General features: G+C 42.1%; 1 protein-coding gene across 1 annotated transcript in view; it reads left to right on the forward strand.

Annotated features, from left to right (window-relative positions):
• Positions 1-26,638, forward strand: part of LOC141619892 (uncharacterized) — a 39,937-nt gene that overhangs the window by 11,855 nt on the left and 1,444 nt on the right. The gene's annotated exons all lie outside the window — the stretch shown is intronic.

Genomic DNA, 26,638 nt, shown 5'->3' on the forward strand with positions numbered 1-26,638 from the left:
CCAACTCTTGGATTTGAATCATCCTCCTTTGACCGCTCAATTTGAGATCAAGATTAAGTGCTCGGATTGCCCAATAAGCTTTGTACTCCAATTCGATTGGCAAATGACATGCTTTTCCATAGACAAGCTTGTAGGGGGAGGATCCTATGGGAGTCTTATAGGCCGTCCTATAAGCCCAAAGAGCATCATCAAGCTTTGTGCTCCAATCTTTCCGAGTCTTGTTCACAACTTTTTCAAGGATTTGCTTGATCTCTCTATTTGAAATTTCCACTTGACCGCTTGTTTGAGGATGATATCCCAAGCCGGTTCGATGTTGAACACCATATTTGGTCAAAAGGGATGCAAGCTTCTTCTCATGGAAATGTGTTCCTCCATCACTAATAATTGCTCTAGGAACTCCAAATCTTGGGAAAATTATCTTCTTGAAAAGCTTGGTGACCGTTTTTGCATCATCATTTGGGGTGGCAATTGCCTCCACCCACTTTGAAACATAATCGACGGCCACAAGGATGTACTTATTCCCATTGGATGTCACAAAGGGCCCTTGGTAGTCAATTCCCCAAACATCGAAGATCTCTACCTCTAGAATGCCCCTTTGTGGCATTTCGTTCCTCCAAGATATATTCCCCGTTCTTTGACAAGCATCGCAATGAATGATGAATTCTCTTGTATCTTGGAACATTGTAGGCCAATAGAAGCCCGATTGGAGAATTTTTGCAACGGTTTTCCTTGCTCCATGGTGCCTACCGTAGGGTGATGAATGACACCCTTCCAAGATTCCTTGGATTTCCCATTGAGGGATGCATCTCCGGTAGAGCCCATCACTACACTCCTTGTAGAGGTTTGGGTCATCCCAAAAGTATCTCTTCACTTCGAATAGGAATCTCTTCCTTTGGTTGTGGTTCAAATTTGGAGGGAGCACTTTTCCAACAATATAATTGGCATAATCGGCAAACCATGGGGTGATGTGCCTCTCAAGTTGAGTTTGAATAGCCATCAAAATATCGTCGGGGAATGAGTCATTGATCGGGGTTTCTCCATTTTCATCATGAAACCGGATCCTTGACAAGTGATCCGCCACTACATTCTCGGCTCCTTTCTTGTCTCTTATTTCCAAGTCAAATTCTTGAAGAAGCAAAATCCATCTCAATAATCTTGGTTTTGCCTCCTTCTTTATCAAGAGATGTCGGAGAGCACGGTGATCCGAAAATACAATCACCTTGGATCCGAGCAAGTAGGAACGGAATTTATCCAAAGCATATACAATGGCAAGAAGCTCCTTTTCGGTTGTATCATAATTCACTTGGGAGGGGTCGAGGGTCTTGCTTATGTAATAGATGGCATGAAGAGCTCTCCCTACCCGTTGGCCGAGAACTGCTCCAACGGCGTAGTTGCTAGCGTCACACATAATCTCGAAAGGTAACTCCCAATTTGGGGGTCGAATGATTGGTGCCGAGATTAATGCTTCTTTGATTCTATTAAAAGCTTCAACACACTCGTTAGTAAATTGGAATTGGGCATCTTTAAGCAAAAGTTGAGTGAGGGGTTTTGCTATTTTTGAAAAATCTTTTATGAAACGACGATAAAAACCCACGTGACCGAGAAAACTTCTCACCCCTCTAACATTCACGGGAGGTGGGAGTTTCTCTATCACCTCAACTTTGGCTTTATCGACCTCGATGCCCTTTTCCGAAATCAAATGACCTAAGACAATTCCTTCATTGACCATGAAGTGACACTTTTCCCAATTTAAAACAAGGCTAACATCTTCACACTTTTGCAATACAAGAGAAAGATTATGCAAACATGAGTCAAAGTCCTTTCCATAAACACTAAAATCATCCATAAAAACCTCCATTATGGTCTCTAAGTAATCGGAGAAGACACTCATCATGCATCTTTGGAAAGTGGCGGGGGCATTACATAATCCAAAAGGCATCCTCCTATATGCAAAAGTGCCATAAGGGCATGTGAAGGTGGTCTTATGTTGGTCATCCGGGTGTATAGGGATTTGGAAGAATCCCGAATACCCGTCAAGGTAACAAAAGAATTTGTTGGAGGCTAACCTCTCAAGCATTTGGTCAATGAATGGTAAGGGGAAGTGATCTTTTCTTGTTGCGGAGTTTAATTTCCGGTAGTCAATGCACATACGCCAACCGGTGATCATTCTTGTGGGTATTAATTCATTCTTTTCATTTGTCACTACCGTGGTACCTCCTTTCTTAGGTACCACTTGGACGGGGCTAACCCACAAAGAATCCGATATGGGATATATGATTCCCGCATCAAGTAATTTCATGACTTCTCCTTTGACAACTTCTTGCATGTGGGGGTTCAATCTTCTTTGGGGTTGAATGGTAGGTCTATGGTCTTCCTCTAGATGAATTCTATGCATGCAAAAGTCGGGACTTATCCACTTAAGGTCATCTAGACTATAACCTATAGCCTTCTCATGTTATTTCAACACATCAAGCAACTTTCCCAATTGGTCATCATCAAGTCTATCATTAACAATCACGGGTTTGGTCTTTGATTCATCAAGGTAAGCATATTTCAAATTTGGGGGAAGGGGTTTCAAAGTAGGAGTTTGTACCTTGCTTTCTTCCTTTGGAGTTTCATTGAGAATTTGCTCCATCTCCATTAGACATTCCATTCTCATAGCATACTCAACTTCACTTTCATCAACCTCATCATATTCAAATCCCATGATGGGTTCCTCTTGCTCTTGAGTTTGTAAAATATCCTCAAGGATGGATTGCTCATCCTCTATGGGTTGACATGCTTATACTAGAATATTATGCACCAATTCGGATTGTGCACGAGTAAGTTTCTTGTTAGCTAGAGCGGCCTCAAAGAGATCCACCTCCAACTCCCAATACATGCTCTTAGCCTCACTTGCTTCTAAGGCTTCTAATGCTTGCATGGGATCCTTGAAGTAAGGGATACTCAAGTGGTCCTCTACAAAACAGTCTATGAAATCCATCTCGCAAAATATCAAACAACTCGAAAATGATTAGAACAAACCTTGAGGAGTTTTACTTCCTCAAGGCGAAGAAAGACACAACTAATAACAATAAAAAGAAATCTAAATCAAACAAACACCGTCCCCGTCAACGGCGCCATTTTTGATGCGATCCCGCTAAGTGTTCACAAATTAAGATGTGGTCGTTGGTCACGGTCGAATCAAAACACAATTTATAGCTCCACAAACAACTCTACAATTAGTAAAGAGGCAAGTAAAGGTCGGATCCCAAGGGACGGGAGTTGAATTGAGATTTCTATTGTAACTAGTGGTGTCTAAGGGGTGTCACAAATTGGGTTGATGTAGAAGGTTACTAAACTAAAATAGCAATGAAAATAAACAAGCAAGATGAATTAAAGGGGTGTAAACAATTGATTAAAGGCACTAGGGTGTCATGGGATCATAGGGGAATCATGGGATATGATCATACAAACATGTTCTCAAATTATAAGCAAGCAATTATTGTTGTGATGGATTGAGTTGGGTTATATCTTACAATCCTAGGAAAGTTTGGGTCCCGGAGCCGAATCGATTAGATTGTACAACACCTACAAGTCGACTTAATCTTCCCTACTCAACAACATGCATGGTCTAATGAGACTCGAGTTGGGTTATGACTTACAAGTCTCATTGAAAAGATAGGAGATGATAGTAAATGCAAGGATTCATAGGCTTAGCATTTCATCAAATATAACATGTGCATGAGTTGAGATCAAAACAAGCAAGCAAATAAAACATGAAAGCATATTAATTTAAGCATGAATCATTCCCCATGTTGGTTTCTCCTAATCACCCATTAACACTAGCTAAGAGACTACTCACTCATTATCATGTTGATCATGCTAGCAAGGTTGTCAATCATACCAACAATATGAAACATGATGAATAAATGAAAGTAATTGACAATAATTAAAAAGGGATTAAGAGATTATACCTACTAATGATTCCAATAATAAAGCAAAGATAAAAGAAGTACTTGAATGCTTGATTGAGAGGTTGTCAATCTCCCAACAATAACCCAAAATAATCTTCAATTACCCAAAATAAAGGATGAACAAAAGAGAGATTGAAGAACTAAAACTTGGATTAAAACTTGATTAATACTTGATTACAATATTAAAGAGAGATTTGATTGATATTAACTACACTAATTATTGATAAGAAGAACATGCTCCTCTAATTAGACTAATGGGGTATTTATAGTGGAAATTAGGGAGGATGCATTAAGGTTAACTAAGGGCTAAACTAGTAATTACACTTTTTAAGTTGAGCAAGGAGAAGCCGGTATTTTCTGAGAGAAGGGCTTCTTTCTTCGTAGCTTGGAGAAGACAATCTGTGCTGTGCTAGAATCCGGGCGGAATAGGGTCGGGACGGGCGGATTCTGGCTTTGGAATCCGAGCGGATTCAGGGGAATCTGGGCGGATTGTGGAGGTGGAATCCGAGCGGATTGTGGCAAAGCCGCTCGGATTGTCTTCTTTGGGACGGACGGATTGGTGACAATCCGCTCGGATTGTCAACAAAGAACAAATCTTCTTCTTTTCTTCCCTTTTCTTCATAAATTCCTTGGGGATTTCCTTGGGGACTCAAGGATCCTTTCTCAACATTGCTCTTCTACTATGATATGTACAAAGGCCTTCTAATCTTGTCTCTCCTTGATGCTTGGTCATTGAATTCGATCAATTTAGTCTCGTTTTGCCATGAAAATGCAAGATTCTTACTCCTTTCCTACCAAGGGATCAAAATCTCAAAGAATATGCAAAACAAAGAACTAAAGATAAGAAATGACCCAAATAGGCACTAAAAAGCATGGGAACAAGGCTAATTCGGGGGCTAAATATGCGCCAATTATGGTCACATCATATGGCAACCCACCCTTTAAAGCCAAAACCCTTTTAAATGCACTCAGCATCCCGTTATAATGCTTGTATAATGTTTGTACCATATGTGATCACCATTTCTAAAAAAAACCATGACGATTTTTGTAAAAACAAAATCCCTTTTAATATTTAAAATTTTTCGAAACATAGGCCTAATATTAGCGCAAAACTAGTCGAAACTCTGTCCAATCGTCAAGTCAAAATTCGGGCCTCAAAACCCATTTCAAAACCTCACTTGGAGTCCACTCCTACAACTACACTAAAGTTGACTAGGACCAACATTTTCAAACTTTGTCATTTCAAAACTCACTTGACACAAGTGGCACACTCTCACTTCACGAGTCAAAACATTTCTTTTCGAGTAAAAGTGTGCTAGAATGGTCGATCGTGTTTTGATTCGTCGTCGATCTCTTATCCAGTTTCCAAGATGCCTGAAACAAGCGACGTGAACTTCAACCAACTCCAGAATGGTAATGATCAAATCCTAGCCACACTAGCTCGTTTCCAAGTCACTCAAGACCAAGTGTATGATCGCCTTGACACAATCAAAGGCCGAATATATGCCGTGGAAACGAGGATGCCTCCTCGAGAAAGTGAAGTGTCTGATGAATTTGTGAATAACTTCGGGGACGAAAACCCTCCCATAGGTATGACTACAGCTGAGAAACGACTCCAATACTTGGAGGAACAATTGATGTATCTCAAAGGGGATGACATTTATAGGGAAAATAATCGCAAATATGAAGCCGTGAGTTCCAAGTTGCCAACCAACTTCAACATGACGGATATCCCTAAATTCAAGGGGCATGAAAACCCTTTGGACCATATCCGTGCTTTCAAGGACTACATGTCTATCAAAGGCATTAAACCCGAGATGTTCTTAAGGATCTTTTCTTCATCTCTTGACACCATCCCAAAACAATGGTTCTATTATCTAGAGCATAAGAAGATCGCTACCTGGGATGATGCCGCAATTGAGTTTGCCAAACAATACGCGGATAATGCTGAAATCCAAGTCAACATGCGCACTTTAGAGGTTCTTACCCAAAATGACAAATAAGGATTCACCGACTTTCTAAGTAGGTGGAGGAAGACTAGTACTCAACTTGTTGAACGTCTAGATGAAGCTACCCTCGTGGAAAAATTCGTGGACAAACTAAAACCCATCTATGCAAGTCATTTGAGGTACCAAAACATTAAGACCTTCAAAGACTTAACCGTACTAGGAACAAGGATCGAAGATGACATCCGTAAAGGGCTCTTGTCCAAAACGGTAGGTCGTGGATATCAAGGCTCAACAAGTCGTTCTTACGGCTCTACTAGCAAAACTGATGAAGTTAACCTTCTCGAGCCATATAAGAAGAGTACCCCACCAAGGAAATTCACAAATCTTGGGGACACATATTCCAATGCTCTGAAAAGGTTGATGAAACTGGGTAAACTTCAATCCATAGGCCCTACACCCGAACCAGAAAAGAAATCCAAGTTCTGGGATGAGAATTCGTACTGCGAATACCATAGAGGCAAGGGACATGATACAGAGAAATGCTACAAACTGAAAAATGTGCTTCAAGACGTGATTGAAGACGGTCGCCTACCAATACCGCCTGGAGGTAAGCCTAACAACACTCAGAATCCTCTTGGAATTCTAGTGATTACAAGTGAAGAATCTACCATAGATTGTTCACACCTCATTTCTCCAGTCGAAGATGAAATTCATGCAATAGAGAATGAAGGGAACTACTCTACCATTTCCCCAACCATCACCGATTTCATTGCATGGGCAAAAAGTGTGAATAGGCAAATCATGGAACTAGAAAGTGCAGTGGCAACCCTACGTGATACCAACGTCACACCTAAAGAACGTACACCACTGGTCTTCTCTCAAAACACTATAATACAAGAAGTAGTAGCCATGGTTGATGAACTAGTCGACCAAATTATCCAATGGGAGGCCGAAATCATAAGAATGAGGGAACTTGCTGCCATCAATGGAATATGGGCCGATGATGATGAAGATGAGTATCTCATTGAACACTACTTAGTCAAAGTCAGTGAGGAAATAGTCCAAAATTGTGAAGATCAAGATGTAGACCACCTTACTCGTTCGGGACGCCCAAACCAAAACACCTCTAAAAAAGATCCCATAGTGAATGGTCCAACCAATGTGGTCGCACCATATGATAATGAAGATGGCTCCACCGACCATTTGCTAAAGCAACTACAAAAGACAAAGGCTGATCTTTCAGTCTGGCAACTAGTGGCAAGCTCATTCCCACATCGCCAAGCTTTACTGCAAGCCTTGGCCAAACTAAACGTGGCACATAACTCCACACCCGATGACGTAGTCAACTTGGTCTTCCAAGAATCACCAAAGCTAAGTAATCCTATTACTTTCTCGGATGAAGATTTGCCACCCTTTGGTGCTAGTCATAACTTGGCTCTTTATATCACCGTCATTTGCTTATAGAAGAATGTGCCAATAACTTTGGTAGATGATGGCTCCACAGTCAATGTCATACCCTTGAAAACGGCATACAAATTGGGCATGAAAGAGTCAGATTGGACCCCTACCAACCAAGGTGTTTGCGCATATGATGGTACACGACGAAAGGTAGTAGGACTTGTTAACCTAACCATAGCCACAAGGCCAATTGAGTGAAAGGTTAACTTCCAAATAGTGGACATTGAAGCATCCTTTAACATACTTCTGGGAAGACCTTGGATTCACGCTTCCAAAGCGGTAACATCCATTCTCCACCAGAAAATCAAAATCCCACTAAATGGTAAAGTGGTGACGATCACTTCGTTGCCCATCAAGGCAATAATCGAAAAGAAGTCGAGTAATCAAGTCTTTGCGGATCCAGTACATGAACTTGGGGGCTTCCATATCATAAATGTCATAGAAAGTGAGTTGGCACCCTTATACTTCAATCCCTACTCCAATTTAGTGGTCAACCACATGCTCAAATCCCAGGGATACTTCCCAGGAATGCCTTTGAATCCTATCCGAAGGAACACTTTTGCACCCTACAAAGAGGGCAACTCACAAATGATACCCCTTGGACTAGGATACAAACCCACTAAAGAGGAAGTTCTCGAGATGCTTGCTCAAGTTCAAAACCGCAAGAATGTGGGAATCCAAATGTGGCCCTACCTCCCTACCCTAAATGGATACTTCGTTAGGGAAGGAACTCAAGATATCCTTCACGGATTTCCCGAACCTTGGCACTATCTCGAAAAGAAGCTAGCCGGAATCGAGATCTTTCACGATTACTACTTCATTCCTCCGGAAACGGTTCCTACCGTCAAGACTCGTCAAGCACCTTGCTTAGACGAACAAGCTGTTAGTCTACTATTTGGAGAAGATCGATTTGTTAGAGCCGTGCATGAGGAGATCATTACCATGATACTTCAAGACGATCACTTCAACCCTACCGCGTTAATCACAGAAACCAACACCAATCAGCAGAAAGGATGGAGAAAGTCGATCAAGTGGACAAACAATAAAGGAAGACTCTTCAAGCTCACCACTGGAGAAGGAGAGATGTTCAAAGGAGAACCAGAAGACGATGAATTCGAGTCAGAGTCAGAGCCGGAGTTAGAGTCGGAGTCTAGAGAAGTTCCTAGAGAGTCTCCTCCTGTCGTCATTCCTACTCCCCTTGTTACTCCTAGCTTAGCAGTAGTTCGAGAAATGTCCCAACGGCTGTCCCTTTACCGCCACTGACTACAGATCAGATGGCTTCTTTGTTTCAACTTTTCTCAAATTTTAATATGAATAAATCAGGTTCCGCTTACTCTTCGTGTTATCTTGAATGCAATTCTGTTTACGATGATAATGAGGATGACCCAGACCCAGACTCAATCGAAATACCTCCCTACATAGCCAAAGAAATACTACAAGAGGGGGAAGGGGGACCTGTAATAGAAAACAATGAACCCATCAACGTAGGAACCGAACTAGAACCCCAAGAAGTTAGGATATGGACGACCTTGAGTCCTACCGAAAGAGCCAGTTTCATAGACCTCCTACATGAGTTCAAAGACATTTTTGCTTGGTCCTACAAAGACATGCCAGGGATCGACAGGGACATCACATAGCATAGAATCCCAATCAAAGCAGGTTTCAAACCCGTGAAACAGAAGCTTCGTCGAATGAGGACATAATGGGCTCTCAAAATCAAAGAAGAAGTCGATAAACAATTGAAAGCCGGGTTCATCAAAGTTTTTGAGTACTAAGACTGGGTAGCTAACATAGTACCCGTACCCAAAAAGGATGGGAGAATCCGCGTTTGTGTTGATTTTAGAGACTTAAACAAAGCGAGTCCCAAAGATGACTTTCCTCTACCACATATCGACATATTGGTAAATAATACGGCAGATCACGCGTTACTATCCTTCATGGATGGATACGCAGGATATAACCAGATCAAGATGGCCATAGAGGACATGCATAAGACCGCCTTCGTCACTCAATGGGGAACCTATTGCTACACAGTTATGTCGTTTGGGTTAATCAACGCCGGAGCTACATACCAACGCACCGCAACTACGCTTTTACATGACATGATGCATAAAGAGGTGGAGGTATACGTAGATGACATGATTGTGAAGTCCAAGGATAGAGAGGGACACATTGCGAACCTTCACAAATTCTTCTCAAGGCTACGGAAGTACAACATGAGACTCAATCCTCAGAAATGCGCATTCGGAGTAACATCTGGTAAACTCCTGGGATACGTTGTTAGCCAACGAGGAATAGAAATAGACCCTTCTAAGATCAAAGCTCTAATCGAAATGCCGCAACCTCAAACGGAGAAAGAAGTTAGAGGATTCCTAGGCAAGGTGCAATACATAAGTCGATTCATAATGAAACTCACCATGATCTGCGAACCTATCTTCAAGAAGTTAAAGAAAACAGATCACACCACGTGGGATGATGACTGTCAGAAGGTTTTCGACCGAATCAAGGAGATATTAGCCAAACCACCAGTGCTCATGCCACCTCAACGAGATTAAACTCTTGGTTTATACCTCACGGTAACCGAAACAACCATGGGCTCCATGCTAGCTCAAATCGTAGGAAAAGAAGAAATAGCTATCTACTACCTTAGTAAGAAGTTCTTGGATTACGAGTGCAAATACACACCACTCGAGAAGACATGCCTCGCTCTTGTGTGGGCAACGAAGAAGCTACGCCATTACATGCTTAGCTACTCCGTCAAAATACACTCCAAAATGGATCCTGTCAAATACCTCTTCGAGAAACCCGTTCTCAATGGACGCTTAGCAAGATGGACTTTGATGCTCTCAGAGTTCGATCTCAAGTATGTACCTCTGAAAGTTATAAAGGGGCGCGCCGTTGCCGAATTCTTCGCAGAAAATCCCATTAATGATACACAAATGATAGACACCTGGTCGTTTCCGGATGAGGATATACTCCAAACTGATGTAGACTCTTGGGAACTTTATTTTGATGGAGCATCGAACTTAAGAGGATTCGGAATAAGAGTGTTGCTCATTTCTCCTGAAGGCAAGCATACACCAATCTCTGTCAAACTCGACTTCAAGGTGACAAATAACGCTGCCGAATACGAGGCTTGTCTCATTGGATTGCAAACAGCAGTGGATTTAGGTATCAAGAATATTCGAGTGCATGGGGATTCATCTTTGATCATCAACCAAATTACGGGAGCTTGGAAAATCCGAAGTGAAAGCTTAGCACCTTATCAAGCCAGAATAGACCAAGTAGACCAATTCTTCGGTCAAGTAACCCACTTACACCTACCTCGAGAGGAGAATCAATTTGCAGATGCTCTTGCAAAACTCGCATATTTGATTAATATGCCGGATAGCATGGTAGAAATGCCTTTATGCATCGAACGACGGTCAGAGCCAGCTTATGTGTACCAAATCGCTGATGAAGAGGAAATCACAGAGGAACCTTGGTTCCAAGCAATCCTAAACTTCAAACTCAATGGCACCTATCCACCAGATATGGACAAAAGGGGACAACGCGCTATACGCTTACTAGCTTCCCAATATGTTCTCATACAAGGAGAATTGTACAAAAGAACACCTCTTGGTGTAATCCTATGCTGCCTTGATCATTCACAGGCACGAAAAGTGATGGAAGAAGTCCATGATGGAGAATATGGCCCTCACATGAGTGGAGCCATGATGGCAAAGAAAATCACACGTTTGGGGTATTATTGGACCACGATGGAATCCGATTGCATCAAATATGTAAGACATTGCCACAATTGCCGTGTCTTCGGGAATGTGCAACATGTCCCTCCTTATTTGATCTACACCATGACATCTCCCTGGCCATTTTCTGCTTCGGGAATTGACATCATCGACAAGATCACTCCAGCCGGAATAAGAGGTCACTATTTCATCCTAGTAGCAATCGATTATTTCACCAAGTGGGTAGAAGCGGCTTCCTACACCAGTCTTACAGCCAAGAACGTGGCAAAGTTCATACAAACCAACATCATATGTTGATATGGTTGCCCACATGAGATCATCAGTGACAATGGATCACATTTCCAAGCTGAGACTGAGCAATTGCTAGCCAAGTACAAAATCAAGCATCATCACTCCTCGCCATATAGACCACAAACTAATGCCGCGGTAGAGGCGGCAAACAAAAACGTTGTCACGATTCTCAAGAAAATGATTGACAACTATAGAGATTGGCCAAGCAAGATACCTTTGCTTAATGGGGATACCGTATATCTGTTAGGACGCCCACTGGGGCCACCCCTTTCTATTTGAACTATGGCATGGAAGCTGTACAACCAGTCGAGCTAGAAATACCATCCTTGCGTATTTTACTTGAAAGCCAAATCCCAGAAGCTGATTTGAAGAGGGATAGATATGAAGAACTCATCCTCCTGGATGAACGAAGGTTACGTGCATTACATAATGTGTAAACATATCAGGCACGTATCAAACGAGCCTTCAACAAAAGGGTTAAGCCAGGGAATATAAAAGAAGGAGACTTGGTACTCAAATCAATTAGAGCTCTTTTACCTGTCGATCCACGAGGAAAATTCAAACCCAATTGGGCCGGGCCATTTCTAGTCAAGTCTATACTTCCAGGGGGTGCGGTTAGGATCACAGATTAGATGGAAACGAATTTTCCAACCAGACAAACCTCGACCAACTGAAACGTTACTATGCCTAGAATAAGAGCAAAAAACGCGCCTCGCGTAACCTCACGTGTCGCTCTTGTGGCACGAAATAAACGGCCCCTGGCCTAGCTGAAATAAGCTAATGTCATCTTGCTTTTGCATTTTGACAATTTGTCATCCTCATATCATCAAATAAACTGGAATGCATTTTAGGAGTAAGTAAAAGCTCATGCTTATTTTCTAAGTTCATTACAAGCTCTTGCTTAGAACAATTATTTTTTTACATTTACTTGAACTACGCGCAAGGGTTTGATTTCATTTTTTTTAAATGAATACGTAGGCAATCCTTCAATGGATACAACCCATTAATTATTTTAAATGTAAATAGAAGGACATTTGCAAATGCATTTGGAATTCGACAAGAATAATGATAGAAAATCGTAACGGTTTCATAACCAATCAACCTCTTTTATTTCATTTCTTTAATAATAATATGCCACATAATATAAAAAATAAAAATAGGCTAGGATTCTAAAAACCTAACCTTCTTATTACAATAATAATAATAATAATAAATAATAATAAAGACTTAGGCTATTCTTCCATTTTCCCTGTACCTTTGTCATTTTTATCATATTTCTTGTCTCGACCTCGAGCCGGACGCTCTTGCGCCACTTCCGACCTAATCACCAATGGTCTCTCTCGTGGTCTAGCCTTGCCATTTTTGTCAACCACCATCTCGACGGCAGGTGAAGTCTTCGGTTTCTTTGAAGGATGAACAACTCGAAACCCGACTTCCTCCTCTCCCTCAGTCAGATGCTTCTTTTTTCTTTTCTACATCACGAACCTTGTAGTCAATAGGCTCGCGTTTCCTCAATCTCTCGCACTCCTCCGGAGTAGTAGCTTTCCTCCACCGCAGATAGGAATCCGACACCCAAAGTGCACTAACAGAAGAATTCAAGAACCACACGTTTCTTTGAGCCCATTTGATGGCCCACTCTCTTCGACTCTCAGTAGTAAGCGCCACGACAGTCTTCGGGACAGTGTCAAGCTTCGGAATCATCTGCTTCAATCCAACCTGCCTCATCAACCTCTCCGAAAAGATGCATATCATAAACTCCAAGCCAGGGATGCACACAGACCGGGTAGGATCCAAGGATGATACTCCAGTGACAGATTTAAGATGCCACCATGGTACGATCCATCTAATCAAGGGGCCATCTTCACTCTTCAATTTTTTTCCCCAATAGTTGCAGACTCGAGTGAAGTCCACCATCTAGAGCCTGGTCCTCATCGCAATTGAACGGGCATGATAAGCAGGAACATTAACTGGGGGCTCGATCAATCGAAGACGCTCCATAAGCCAGACCTAAAAAAGCGGGTATTAGAAACAAAAAAAAAACAAAAAAAAGAAAAAAAAAAGAGACAAAAAAAAAAGAAAGAGAAAAAAATTCTCTTACCTGCAAAATGATGGGACTTCCCAAATAAGGAAGGTCGCGGTTGGCTTTCCTGTTATCTAACCTCAACAGGATCTCTCCTAAACACAGGCAAGCTGGGCTCCTGCGCATCTCCATTTACTCAATCAAGCTCAAATAACGAGGATCACCTCTCAAATCCTCATCAACATGCCCTTGAAGGACATATACATGTAATAGGCAAAACCCGAATGCCCTTCGCATGGCACTCCTTTAGAGGTCACAAGACGGTCAACATCAGCTCTTTTAAACCCAACAAAATCTTTGAACTTATTCTTATACCCTTGAGAAGTGAAGGGAATAGCAGGCAAATGTTCCGGGTCCCAACCACCAATCGTAGCAATTTCTTCGGGAAATGGGCAAATGTCGCCTCCAGAGAAGGCAAATACATGATAATTCGGGTCCCAATAATCAAGATAAGCATCTAGGAACGGTTTGACCACCTTGATCAACTTCAAACTCAAGAGTGATCCAAAGTTATAAGCACCTATGTCGTGTTTCTCCACATTAGAGAACTCATTTGTCCATTCTTTTAGACGAATTTCGAGAGTATTCATGATGTAGTCTTATTTTGAGAGCTTTATGTAATAAGACGAAGGAAAGACGGGAGAATTATGTGAATAAAACCTCCCCCGATGTCTCTATTTATACTAAAAGCTGTTTCCTAAAATCTGTCAGGACGGATACACTGGGGAACAGGCGCAGCACCTGCTGCGCCTCTTCAAAGGGACGCAGCTCTTGCTGCGCCTTTTCTTCGGCCTTCTTTCTTTGATTTTCCGCGTTGGACATTTCATAATTCCTCAAATAATAATTTCCTATTCATACAGGTTATTATTTTGGTAAATCCGTCAAAATTGCCATGTTTCGTGTTTTCTAATTCAACGGGCACGCATTTCGAGGCGATATCGACATTTTCGTCATCTTAGAACACTTATCCATTCGTTTTTTCTATTTTCTTTTGGGGAATAATTTCACCAATTTAATTTATTCATTTTCAAACTTTTAAATTTCTTTTTAATTTTCTTTTTTGGGGAATCATTTCACTCTCCTTCCACATCACACTTCAAACTTATATGTTTCTATTTTTTCCTTTTTTTAGGGGGTAGCCCTCCCTACCGTCTGGTCATTTCCGGCAAATTTTTGCATTTTTGCATTTCCGAGTCGTTGTTTTGCGCTAATTTAGGCCATGTATACAAATGTATGTTCTATGTGATTTCCGTGTAAATTTCGGCAACATGATGACATAAACCGTCATCTACCAAACCTGTTCAAAGCTAACCTGCAGGTACAAACAAAGCAACCCAACAGCAAAGGCACTAAGGCCATCATATATACAATCAAGAGAGGATATGTACGGCAAACTCGGGGCTCGAGCCCCAAAACAAAGTCCGAATGTCCAAAATGTGGGTCCTAAAAATGTACAAAATGTGAAAAATACAGCTGAAGACAAAAACAACAAGCAAACTACTGCTGGTCGCTGTCTAGCTCAGTAACTCTCGCCTCGAGAGCAGCAACATCGGCGTCGCAGACCTCGAGCTCCCTCAGCAGGCGAGCTGTCTCCTCCCGGGACTGGACAAGCTCTCGCTCCAGCTCACGCTCCCTCTGCAAACAATAAGAATTGGCTCATGTCAATCATTTCAAACATAAGGAAAATTAGAAAATTCGAAAATGAAGTAAACGAAAGGTTCATACCAGACGTCCTCGGCCGCCAGCAAGTGCCTCGACGGCAGTAGCCCGCAACCGGTTGGCTACCCTCCATAAAGCCACGAACCGGGACGGCGCAACCTGTATTTCAAAAGAAGAGATTCTTAACAATTGGACAAACTCAAGCAAATGTGTTCTTACACAAAATTATACAAGTTAGGAGACCCACCCTCCGAATCAGATGCTGCCACTCGTCCAAGCCAGCATCTCTCACCGCCGCATCAAAGTCTCGCAGCTCGGAGATCGTCATCATCCCCATCACGTCAGTGTACTCAAGGGTATCGGGGTACTCTGGGGCTCGATACCCGCCGCCTCGACCTCCTGCAAAGTCAAATGATTTCCATTAACCGATGATCATTCATCGTGTTCTCAAAATGATCAAAAATTAGAGTAAAACACTTACCACGACCGGCCAGTACGCCAGCCTCTCGTACAGGAACTCCGAGTAGTCCTCGCCTGGAAGGAGGAGGGCGTCACCACCAACGCCAGCCAGGTCAGCCTCCCTCTCAGCCTCAGAAGGCTCCCTAAACATGGTCCGAGGAGGGTCGATGAGAACCGTCAAGACATCTCGAGAGCACTGAGGAGCCAAACGCTAGCCGAAGTACCACACAGGACCCATCGACGTCCTCAGCAGCAACCGGCTCGAGCTCCTAGGTCGAAGGACCTCAGCCACAAAGGGAGGAGCACCAGCGTAGTCCGCCCAAGGCCTGGGCACCCACTAAGAAAAGCAAACGAAGGGTCCTTCTTATGATCAGTTCTAAAAGTAAAGAAGAAAGACAAACAACGCAAGGTGAAGTACTCACGCCGTCCAACTGAAGGGCGTTCACCTCCCATCGACAGACGTCAAGGAAGGAACGCCGGCTCCTCGTACGACACATCAACCAATCCCTCACAATGGGATATGCCCTCTCCACAGGCTCCGTCCTCTTGGGCGCGAGGCCCGGAAAGTAGGAGTACACCCACGCCTGTAAAACAAGATAATCAACAACGATCTTTCGTGGTTCGATGAGAAAAGGAAATGATCTTTCATGAAATAAGATGAAGGTTCATACCTCCAACAACAGCCCAGGGCCAACAGCGGCAGGAGAAGTCCCCTTCTCTATAAACTCCGGACAAACCATGGCCCTCATAAAGTGAATGAGGACCGCAAAACCAGTGGTGACCCAGTCCCAATAGCCTAGGTTGCTTAGGTTAGAAAGAAAGGGAAGGAGCTTCGTCGATAGCCTCTCTCCCTTGTCTCCGAGGTAGATCGAAGACAAGAACCACCAGAGCCACAAACGGACTCTCTGTTCTGTAGTACAGGGAGGAGGAGCCATCTCCCTCCCATCGATCACCACAATCGCCGGGGTCTTCCCCACAAAATAGTCCCGGACGTAAGAAATAGGCACCAATCCAGGCACCGCAGCCGCCTTCGGCATCAAGTTCTGTAGATACCTCATTTCTGCACCTCCCGCAAACCACCCGGTGATGATTGGGCCGCATGTTTGGTACGCGGAACGATTTGCGACAATTCGTAAGTTTATTGTCAAGTGATTGCTCAAACATTGATGTCTACCTCTTAATTGTCATCTACGCGCCGATACGGTCGTTTTGACAGTAATTAGAGTACATTTGGAGTCCGGGCCTAAAACCGTCTTCATTTTCTGATAACTGCTAAATCCCGAGTCAGAATGTTGTGGAATGTTCCGGATATTTCTATTCCATATTTTATAAATCTTTCACAATCTTTTATTCTTTGGTAAAGAATTTCCGGTAATATTCATACAAAATGTTAAGGAAAATAAGATTAATCTGTTATTCCATAAACCAAACACGGAAATCTTTCTTCCGCAGGAGGAAACCACCTGGGAACAGACGCAGCAGGTGCTGCGCCTCTTCCAAGAGACTCAGTGACTGCTGCGCCTCTTCCCAGGTCCTTTTCCGCGTATTTTTCGTATCTTTTCATATCTTTTCGAGATTCACTTCCAAAGTTTTTCCAAAAACCCTATTCCTTCACGTGATTAGTATAAATAAGAGCCGTCGCTCCTCATATTTCTCACACGAGTGTCCGCCCTTCTCTTCTCCCTTTGCATTCTAGACCACGTTCTTACTTTTTGGCGTCTACGTGCTTGAACATTCGACCACGTAAGCTCGGATCCTTCTGAGTACCAGCCTCGTTTTGCATGACCGACCAATTTGACCAACTCCACAATAATCAACTTAATCAATCTTAGTCTTTTTCCTCTTACGAGGGCACTTTCGTCTACATTCGAGTCGAGCATCACTAATCGTTAACTTAGTTCATCTCGTTTCGTCAAACATGTAAGTCTGAGGGTGTAAATCTCTCTTTTGTTTATTGTTATTTATTATTATAATCATATTGTAAGATTTATGTCGAAAATACAATTAAAACCGATTTCTAAAACCCTTTGTTTAAACTCTTTTACGAATTAACGGAAGACAGACGTCGAGAAGGGACGCAGCAACTGCTGCGCTTCTTGGAAGGGACGCAGCACTTGCTGCGCCTCTTCCTGAGGTTGCCGCCGTTCCTTCTTCTCTTCTTCTCCCTTCGTCCTCTGTTGATTTCATCTTTTGTTTTCCTTCGTCTTTGTTTGTACTTATTTCGTTCACATGATAGCTTAACATATTGTTCATCATTAACATATAATCCGTCATTAAATTCCCGACTTAAATCTCAAATAACCAATATTTGCGGGTTTTCGTCATTAAAGTCAAACCGGGTTGTAGAAATTCGATTCATTCATATTGGGTTTCTGGAATTCGATCTTTGATATATTCGCACCTGTTTATTATCATATTTATCATTAGTCCGTCATTAATTCATCGTATTTAACCTAATTAATTTGTTTAGTTATTAATTTGTTAATTAATCCTCTTTAATCTTGTAATAATTCGTCCTAATTAATTTCATCCATGTTTATTGCTTTTATGACCGTTAATCGCATGTAAATAAGCTGATAATCACTTTAATCCGGGTCAAATAATATAATCAAACATTAAAATCACCAACGAATATTAACGACTTGAAATTCCGGCTTCACAGCCAGAACTGAGCCAAGGAACAGACGCAGTGACTGTTGCGCCTGTTCCTGGTTGATTTTTGTCTCTGAACTATCGTTTTGCCTTGACCTAGTTTATTAATTACGTATTTAATTAACTATTATTCGTATTATCACCTGATAATCTGTTCGTTAATTTATTTATTCTTTCTTTTCCAAATTATCCGTTTTAGATGTATTTTCGACATAAATCATTAAACCCGATGTAATTATTGTAATTTTCATTATTGTAATTTCCTTTATTGTATTTATCATTGTATTTTTTATTGCTTGTATGCTTTCACATGTAATTGAACTTAAATCCCGATTCGACCTAATTGTATGCTAAATTAATTGTTTACCGAATTAGTAAATTCTCACATGCTAGGATTAATTTATTGGATGTTGCATTGCATGCATATAATCGAGAATATATCGAGTATAGATAACTTCCCTAACAATTAGTAGAGGCCGCTATCGAGGCGGGCGGGATTAGGTGTTCGATCAAAAGAGCTTCCTAATACGTACCCTCACCCCTTACTCCAGATCTCTGTGAACATCCGTGTTCATTGGCATCCACGAGAGTCATTCTAGACATAGAATGCTAAGGGTAACGAGTTCTTAGTGTCTATGTCACTACTTTGTGTCTTGACATGACACGAGGTATTCGAACGTTTTCCAATTTTCCACAATAAATTGGTGGCGACTCCACAAATGCAAACGCTTATTCCCAAGCGCCCCCGTGGCCCATGTCCACAGTTTGGCGACTCCGCTGGGGATAATACACATACGTGTAGCCAAAAGGGTGAAACTTGAACAAGGTTAGGGAATAGTTTGTACAAGACAATTGTCGGTTTTCATAACTCGGTCTTCCTAGATCATTTCATTCGGCCTTCCTAGGCCCAACCCAACCCATTCGACCAATCGTCCCGTCTAAACGGTCCTAATTCTTTTTTGGGCCTAAGGATGGATAGCGATTGACGTCATCCATACCATGGTACTTACTCTTGTTTGTATCAAGGACCTTCACTACTTGAGGAAATGGACTAGGAATCGGCCTTAATCTTGTTTGGTACGAGCCTCTCCACAGACCTCGGGTTTGATTGTTCAGTATGGCAACCCACCCTTTAAACCAAAACTCTTTTAAATGCACTCAGCATCCCGTTATAATGCTTGTATATATGTTTGTATCATATGTGATCACCATTTTGTAAACAAAACCATTTGGTAAAATAAAATCCTTTTCAAAATATAAATATTTTCAAAATAGCGCAAAACGAAGCCAAAACTCTGTCCATATGTCGAGTCAAACTTCGGGCCTAAAACCCATTTCAAAACCAAATACAAAACAACAACAAAAAAACGAAAAAAACAAAAAAAAAATTCAAAAAAAAAAACGTTTTTTTAGAAAAAAAAAACCAAAATGGGCTAAGTTAGAGTCAAAGTTCAAACCGACTATGTCCTAGTCGGAACTCTGTCGAGTCATAAACCCGTCTTCCTTTACATTTTGGGTCACTTCAAGTCCGAGTCGAGTCCTAAGGCGTTACGCCGTCATTTTGGGCTCCCTACCCCAATTCAATTAGGATCTGAACATTTCCACACCTCGACTCACACACTCGAGGCTAACACATCGAGCCGTTCCCATATCCGTTTCTTGAATTCTCCTAGTACACGTTTGGGACACACATACCCGAACCTCGAGTCAAGTCTGTCTTAAACACACGAATTAGATTTAACACGTGTCGCCAATCTCGTGAATCAAGTCAACCACATAAATGTCACTCTGTCAAAATCAACACTCGAGTCTAAAGGTCAAGATCAAAGCACCATGTGTCCAAACACGAGAGGTCACTCACGATATCTCCTGGATTCACAAATCAAGAGTCTAGTCATCTCGTCTCATCATGTATCCTTTGTTTGTTGCCTTAGTATGCGTGATCCCATGTCAAATCGAGTTTTAATGCATGTCATTTCTGTCGAGTAGGAATTCAACAAGTTCCGTTAGTCAGCAAAGTCACGAAGCAGTTTAAGCCACAATCACCATGTCTCTCCAAGATGTTTATGCCATGGTCCTAGGAGTTCAAGCTACAGTGGAAAATTTGAGCATTCGCGTCCTCACCCTCGAGAATGGAATGGTGGAAAAGAACACACCACCTAGAGAAACCTCTAGTCTAGGTCGTCCAAAGCTTACCTCTTGCAATAACCATCGTCCTAGAAAGCCGAAAACAGCTGAAAGGAACCTGGGAGGCATCAAAGGGTGCTTACCGATTTAGGCATGCCTTATGCCGATGCTTTGAAGAGGCTCTCTGCCCAAGGCAAGCTACATCCAATAGGGCCAATTCCGGATCCACCATTAGAGAAACAGGTGAACCTCTGGAAGGGCAACAAATACTGCTCATATCACCAAGGTAGAGGCTATGATATTGAAGAGTGTTTTCTCTTGAAACACACTATTCAAGATATGATCGAGTATGGCAAGCTTCCAATGCCACCATTTGTGGAGCAATTCGATGGGACCGACCCTCTTGGGTCTAACAGCACTAAATACGATGAAGGATCGTTCCCAGACTTTTCTCATCTTCTCGATCCCGGTGATGACAAAGAAATCAAAATGCTGAAGGAGGACGATGTCCAAAGTGGAATGCTCATGCTTCCCAAGATAGAGGGAGCCATTGATAATCTAAACTCTCGGCTTTCCAACATGGGGAATCAATTTGCTGAAATGGATAAGAAGCTTGAGACCCAATCTTTCAAGATGAAAAGTTCCAAGACACACTCTCGACCTAATAGTCCCAAAGCAACGAGTGGGAAATCCATTCCTAGTTCTTCTCGTCCGAGAATCAAAATAAACAAAGGTAACTTCATGGAGCCTTCGTCGGAGAAACCTAACAACTCTCCAAGATCACTCACAAAGGCTTTCGACAAGAAGGGCACACCTCCTAGGAAATTTACCAACATTGGTATTAGATATGCCGATGCCCTTCAGAGACTCATGGAACAACAAATGTTGAAGCCTATAGGACCTACACCTGACCCAGAGAAGAAATCCAAATTCTGGGATGAGAATGCCTACTGCAAATACCATAGAGGCAAAGGGCATGATACAGAGAAATGTTACAAATTAAAACATGTCATTCAAGATATGATCGAAGACGGGAATTTGTCCCTCTCAAACTTTAGCCCACAAGGCAACTTAGGCAATCCTTATGGATATACCATTTATCAAGAAACTCTTCTTGATTGTTATCCTTCCAGTGTTCCCAATAATGATGACGAGGTGCTCAAATGGGTGAATGCTCAAAGCCAGATGCCGAAGCCAGTTGCTGGAAGAGTAGATGTTCAAGCATGGGCCGATGATTACGAATCTGGATCTAAGATCGCGTCAAAGTCCGAGTCCGAGTCTTAGGCTTTCTATCTCATATTCGTTTTAGTATCTTTCTCCATTTTCATTCCTAGTGACAACCTGGGGGCTGTCCCACGAGTCACATGTCTTCTCGAGTCTATAGTATTCATTTCAATAAAAGCACACTTTTCAATCCACATATTCTATCCTGTCTCTTCCTTTACCCATTTCCTGTGACAATAAGAATTGATTTGAGATATTTAAAAACGAAAAACAAAAACAACACATGACAGTCAATGTGAGTATACTTAAATGATACTTAAAATCACCAACGAATATTAACGACTTGAAATTCTGGCTTCACAGCCAGAACTGAGCCAAGGAACAGACGCAGTGATTGCTGCGCCTCTTTCAGAGGGCGCAGCTCTGCTGCGCCTGTTCCTAATTGATTTCTGTCTATGAACTCCCGTTTTGCCTTGACCTAGTTTATTAATTACGTATTTAATTAACTATTATTCGTATTATCACCTGATAATCTGTTCGTTAATTTATTTATTCTTTCTTTTCCAAATTATCCATTTAGATGTATTTTCGACATAAATCATTACACCCGATGTAATTATTGTAATTTTCATTATTGTAATTTCCTTTATTGTATTTATCATTGTATTTTTTATTGCTTGTATGCTTTCACATGTAATTGAACTTAAATCCCGATTCGACCTAATTGTATGCTAAATTAATTGTTTACCGACTTAGTTAATTCTCACATGCTAGGATTAATTTATTGGATGTTGCATTGCATGCGTATAATTGACAATATATCGAGTATAGATAACTTCCCTAATCATTAGTAGAGGCCGCTATCGAGGCGGGCGGGATTAGGTGTTCGATCAAAAGAGCTTCCTAATACGTACCCTCACCCCTTACTCCAGATCTCTGTGAACATCCGTGTTCATTGGGATCCACGAGAGTCATTCTAGACATAGAATGCTAAGGGTAACGAGTTCTTGGTGTCTATGTCACTACTTTGTGTCTTGACATGACACGAGGTATTCGAACGGTTTCCAATTTTCCACAATAAATTGGTGGCGACTCCACAAATGCAAACGCTTGTTCCCAAGCGCCCCCGTGGCCCATGTCCACAAGTTCCCGCCGATCAATCTCCTAGCCTCAGCCGAGTCTACCCTCATGGCTGTCTCCGGCCACTCCACCGCCTCAGTCTCGCACGGCAAGCCAGAAATCATGTCGTAGTCCTCCAACGTGACCCCAACCTCACCGAAAGGCATGTGAAAGGTAGAGGTCGTATCCCAAAACCGATCCAAGAAGGCTCGAACCAGGCTAAGGTTAGCTCGAATCTTCCTCCTCGTGATGTCTCTCCAAGCCTGTACCAAGGCACCAAACGCTCCCCGCTCGATGATGGCTTGCTCCTCAGCCACAGCCTTTCGTAGGACCTCATCGCTGTCGTGTAGCCCGAGAACGATCTTATGTTCCCGGCTCCTATTTGGATTCAAAACAAGAGCTGTCTTTAGCTTGAAGGATGAATAAAAGGAATAATAAAAGAAATGAAAGAAGATGAATGAAGAGCGATGAATTCAATTTACCAAGCTCTTCACCGTACTGTAGGACATGTGACCCTCTGCAGCCCAAAGTAGGTGCCTGCTGCCCCAAGTCTCAGCCCACGCAGGTTCTCCCCTCAACTGGCGACCACCCCGTCCAACGTTGGCTCATCTCGGGGCCACCTCGTCCTCAGCAGCCGTCACCGCGGCAGTAAAAGCCTGCTCTAACACCTCCTCAAGCAAACGAGAAGGGTCAATAGCAGTATCCACGTCCATAGGAGCTCTCCCTGACGTAGAAGCCTCACCACCTGTAAAATTAAAGTGAATTTAGGCCGGGCCAAGTGACGACAAGCCTTAATTAGGGGATTTTCGAGTTTTCGGAGCTCCGAAATCGCTCTTTTCTTGCCATCTTTGGCAATTTTCCCACAAACCCATCTGCTCATGTGGTAATTTGGGTCAAGTCAAGCCTAAGTTGAAGCCTAGTCATGGGTTCGAGTCGGAATTTCGACAGCATTTCATTATAACGACGATTATGCCCTAGAAAGTGTCCTGAAAAAGCCGTCACAAATCAAAATTCCGAAATGGTAGGAAGTTTACTCATCATACAAGGATTCCAAATATCAAGTTTCGTCACAAATGGGCAATCCTAAGGCTATGTTCGAAGCGATTTACGGTTTAGCTGTGAGACCGTCTCAATTTCACTCAAATGCTCAAAACTCGACGAAATTCAAAACAAATACATGGTTACGATCCTTATACTACCAATTAGCCATTTATATGGTCGATTTTGCAAGGCAAAATCATTTGGGGAAAAACCCCCAAATTTTCGACATAATTAGGGTTGAAAACCCTGATTTTGTCGGTCCAATTTGATCAATTATAGAAGATTAATGCACAAATAATACACATACCTCGATTAGTCATGGCAAATGCGAGTTTTTGATCGAATTTTGAAGGAAATTGGTTGGAATTTGAGAGAGAAATTAGAGAATTATGTTTCGAAATAATGAAACAAAACCCTTGTTTCATCCGGTTTTTACTCAGGAAAGCCACGCTCAGGAAAAGACGCAGCAGGTACTGCGCCTCTTCCAAGGGACGCGGCTCTTGCTGCGCCTCTTCCTCAGTTTCCCTCCATACGAATTTTCGAAGATTCGTTATAAGTTCGTTATTTTGTGGGCCCATCTTTGGTGCGCCTCTTTCTCGATGTCATATCGTATATTTGGTCCGTCTGACATTTATTCTTCGCCCGGACCCGTATTTCCAAGCTAGCAGCAAACTGTTGCCATGTTTTTGCCAAAACCTAGCTTGTCACAATGAGCGGTTCTTCTTTGACAGGTGTTTCGACACGCCTTTATTATGTTCCCCCAGCGAGAGTACATAGATAGACATTCCATCTCGGGACATGAAGATCAGTTCCCGATTATGTTCCCTCAGCGAGAGTACACGGATAGACATTCCCTCTCGAGACATGGAGATCAACATCGACCCCAAGCTCTTCCAAAGTTTGTTTGAAGCCGACCCAAGCAGATTTCTCCCAGCAGTTCCTGACCACGTCCTGCTGCCTCCTCCCAATATCGCGTTTTGTTTCCCCTGGAGTTTCAAGGAATTTCAGGTATGGTCTCTTCTTATGGCTGGCGAGCCTCCTTACGTAGTCTAATGGACTTTAAACGACTCTCCCCGATAGTCGACAGACTCTAAAATGTTCCCGACGACAGGTCCTTGACTCAGACCCCTTGAGCCGCCTCGCGTCGCCATAGTCGTCAGGTTGTAATCTTCGATTGACCTGATGGATATACTTTGACTTTCGCCTTGTCTAAGCCTCAGTCAAAGTGGGGGCTCTGTAGATACCTCATTTCTGCACCTCCCGCAAACCACCCGGTGATGATTGGGCCGTATGTTTGGTATACGGAACGATTTGTGATAGTTCGTAAGTTTATCATCAAGTGGTCGCTCAAACACTTGTGTCTACCTCTTAATTGTCATCTACGTGCCGATATGGTCATTTTGGCAGTAATTAGAGTACATTTGGAGTCCGAGTCAGAAAACCGTCTTCATTTTCTAAAACCGAGTCAGAATGTTCTGAAATGTTCCGGATATTTCTATTCCATATTTTCCAATCTTTTGATCTTTGGTAAAATATCTCCCGTAATATTCACACAAAATATTAAGGAAACGAGATTAATCCGCTATTCCATAATAGAAACTCGGAAATCTTTCTTCCCTAGGAGGAAACCACTGAGGAAAGGACGCAGCAGGTGCTGCGCCTCTTCCAGGGACGCAGTGCTTGCTGCGCCTCTTCCTCAGTCCTTTTCTGCGTATTTTTCGTATCTTTTCGAGATTCACTTCCAAAGTTTCTCCGAAAACCCTACTTCCTCCGTGTGATTAGTATAAATAGAGACCTTCAGTCTCACATATTTCTCACGCGAGTGTCCGCCCTTCTCTTCTCCCTTTGCATTCTAAGACCACGCTCTTGTTTTTTGGCGTCTACGTGCTTGAACTTTCGACCACGTAAGCTCGGATCCTTCTGATTACCAGCCTCGTTTTGCATGACCGACCAATTTGAACAACTTCACATCAATGAACTTAATCAATCTGTTTAATTCCTCCTAGAGGGCACTTTCGTCGTACATTCGAGTCGAGCATCATTAAACGTTAACTTAGTTCATCTCGTTTCATCAAACATGTAAGTCTGAGGGTGTAAATCCTTCTTTTGTTTATCGTTCTTTATTATCGTAATTAATATTGTAAGATTTATGTCGAAAATATGCTTAAAACCGATTTGTAAAAACCTTGTTTAAAAACCCTTTTTACTGGTTATCAGAGGACAACCGTCGAGAAAGGACGCAGCAACTGCTGCGCCTCTTCGAAGGGACGCAGTGCCTGATGCGCCTCTTCGTGAGGCTGCCGCAGTTCCTGCTTCCTTTCTTCTTCCTTCGTCTTTTGTTAATCCGTTTGTTTTGCCTTTGTTTTCAATTGTTCATTGTTTCATTAATACGACAATTTAAGCATGATAATTTTAAACTGAAATTTATTCATAATTCTTCATAATTAATTCATCTTTTAAATCCCGACTTAAATCCCTTATAATTCATAATTGCGGGTTTTCATCATTAAAATCAATTTCGGTTTTTAGAGGTTCGATTTACCCATATTGAATCTCTAGAATTCATCTTTGATATATTTGTATCTATTATTTACCGTCACCATCATTGATTCATCATTAATAACTTGTTTAGTTTAATTAATCCGATTAGTTTGTTGATTTGTAGATAATAACCTCATTAATCTTGTAATAATTCATTCTAATTAGTTTCATTCGTGCTTTATCGTTTTTATGACCAATTCACATGTAAATAATATGTTAATCACTTTCATCCGAGTCAATTATTCATAATCAACCATTAAATTCACCAACGGACATCAACGAGTCGCGGTTCCGGCTTCACAGCCAGAACTCAACCCAGGAACAGACGCAGCGACT

The sequence above is a fragment of the Silene latifolia genome, chromosome X, assembly GCF_048544455.1.
Source record: "Silene latifolia isolate original U9 population chromosome X, ASM4854445v1, whole genome shotgun sequence".
In the NCBI taxonomy this organism is placed as follows: Eukaryota; Viridiplantae; Streptophyta; class Magnoliopsida; order Caryophyllales; family Caryophyllaceae; genus Silene; species Silene latifolia.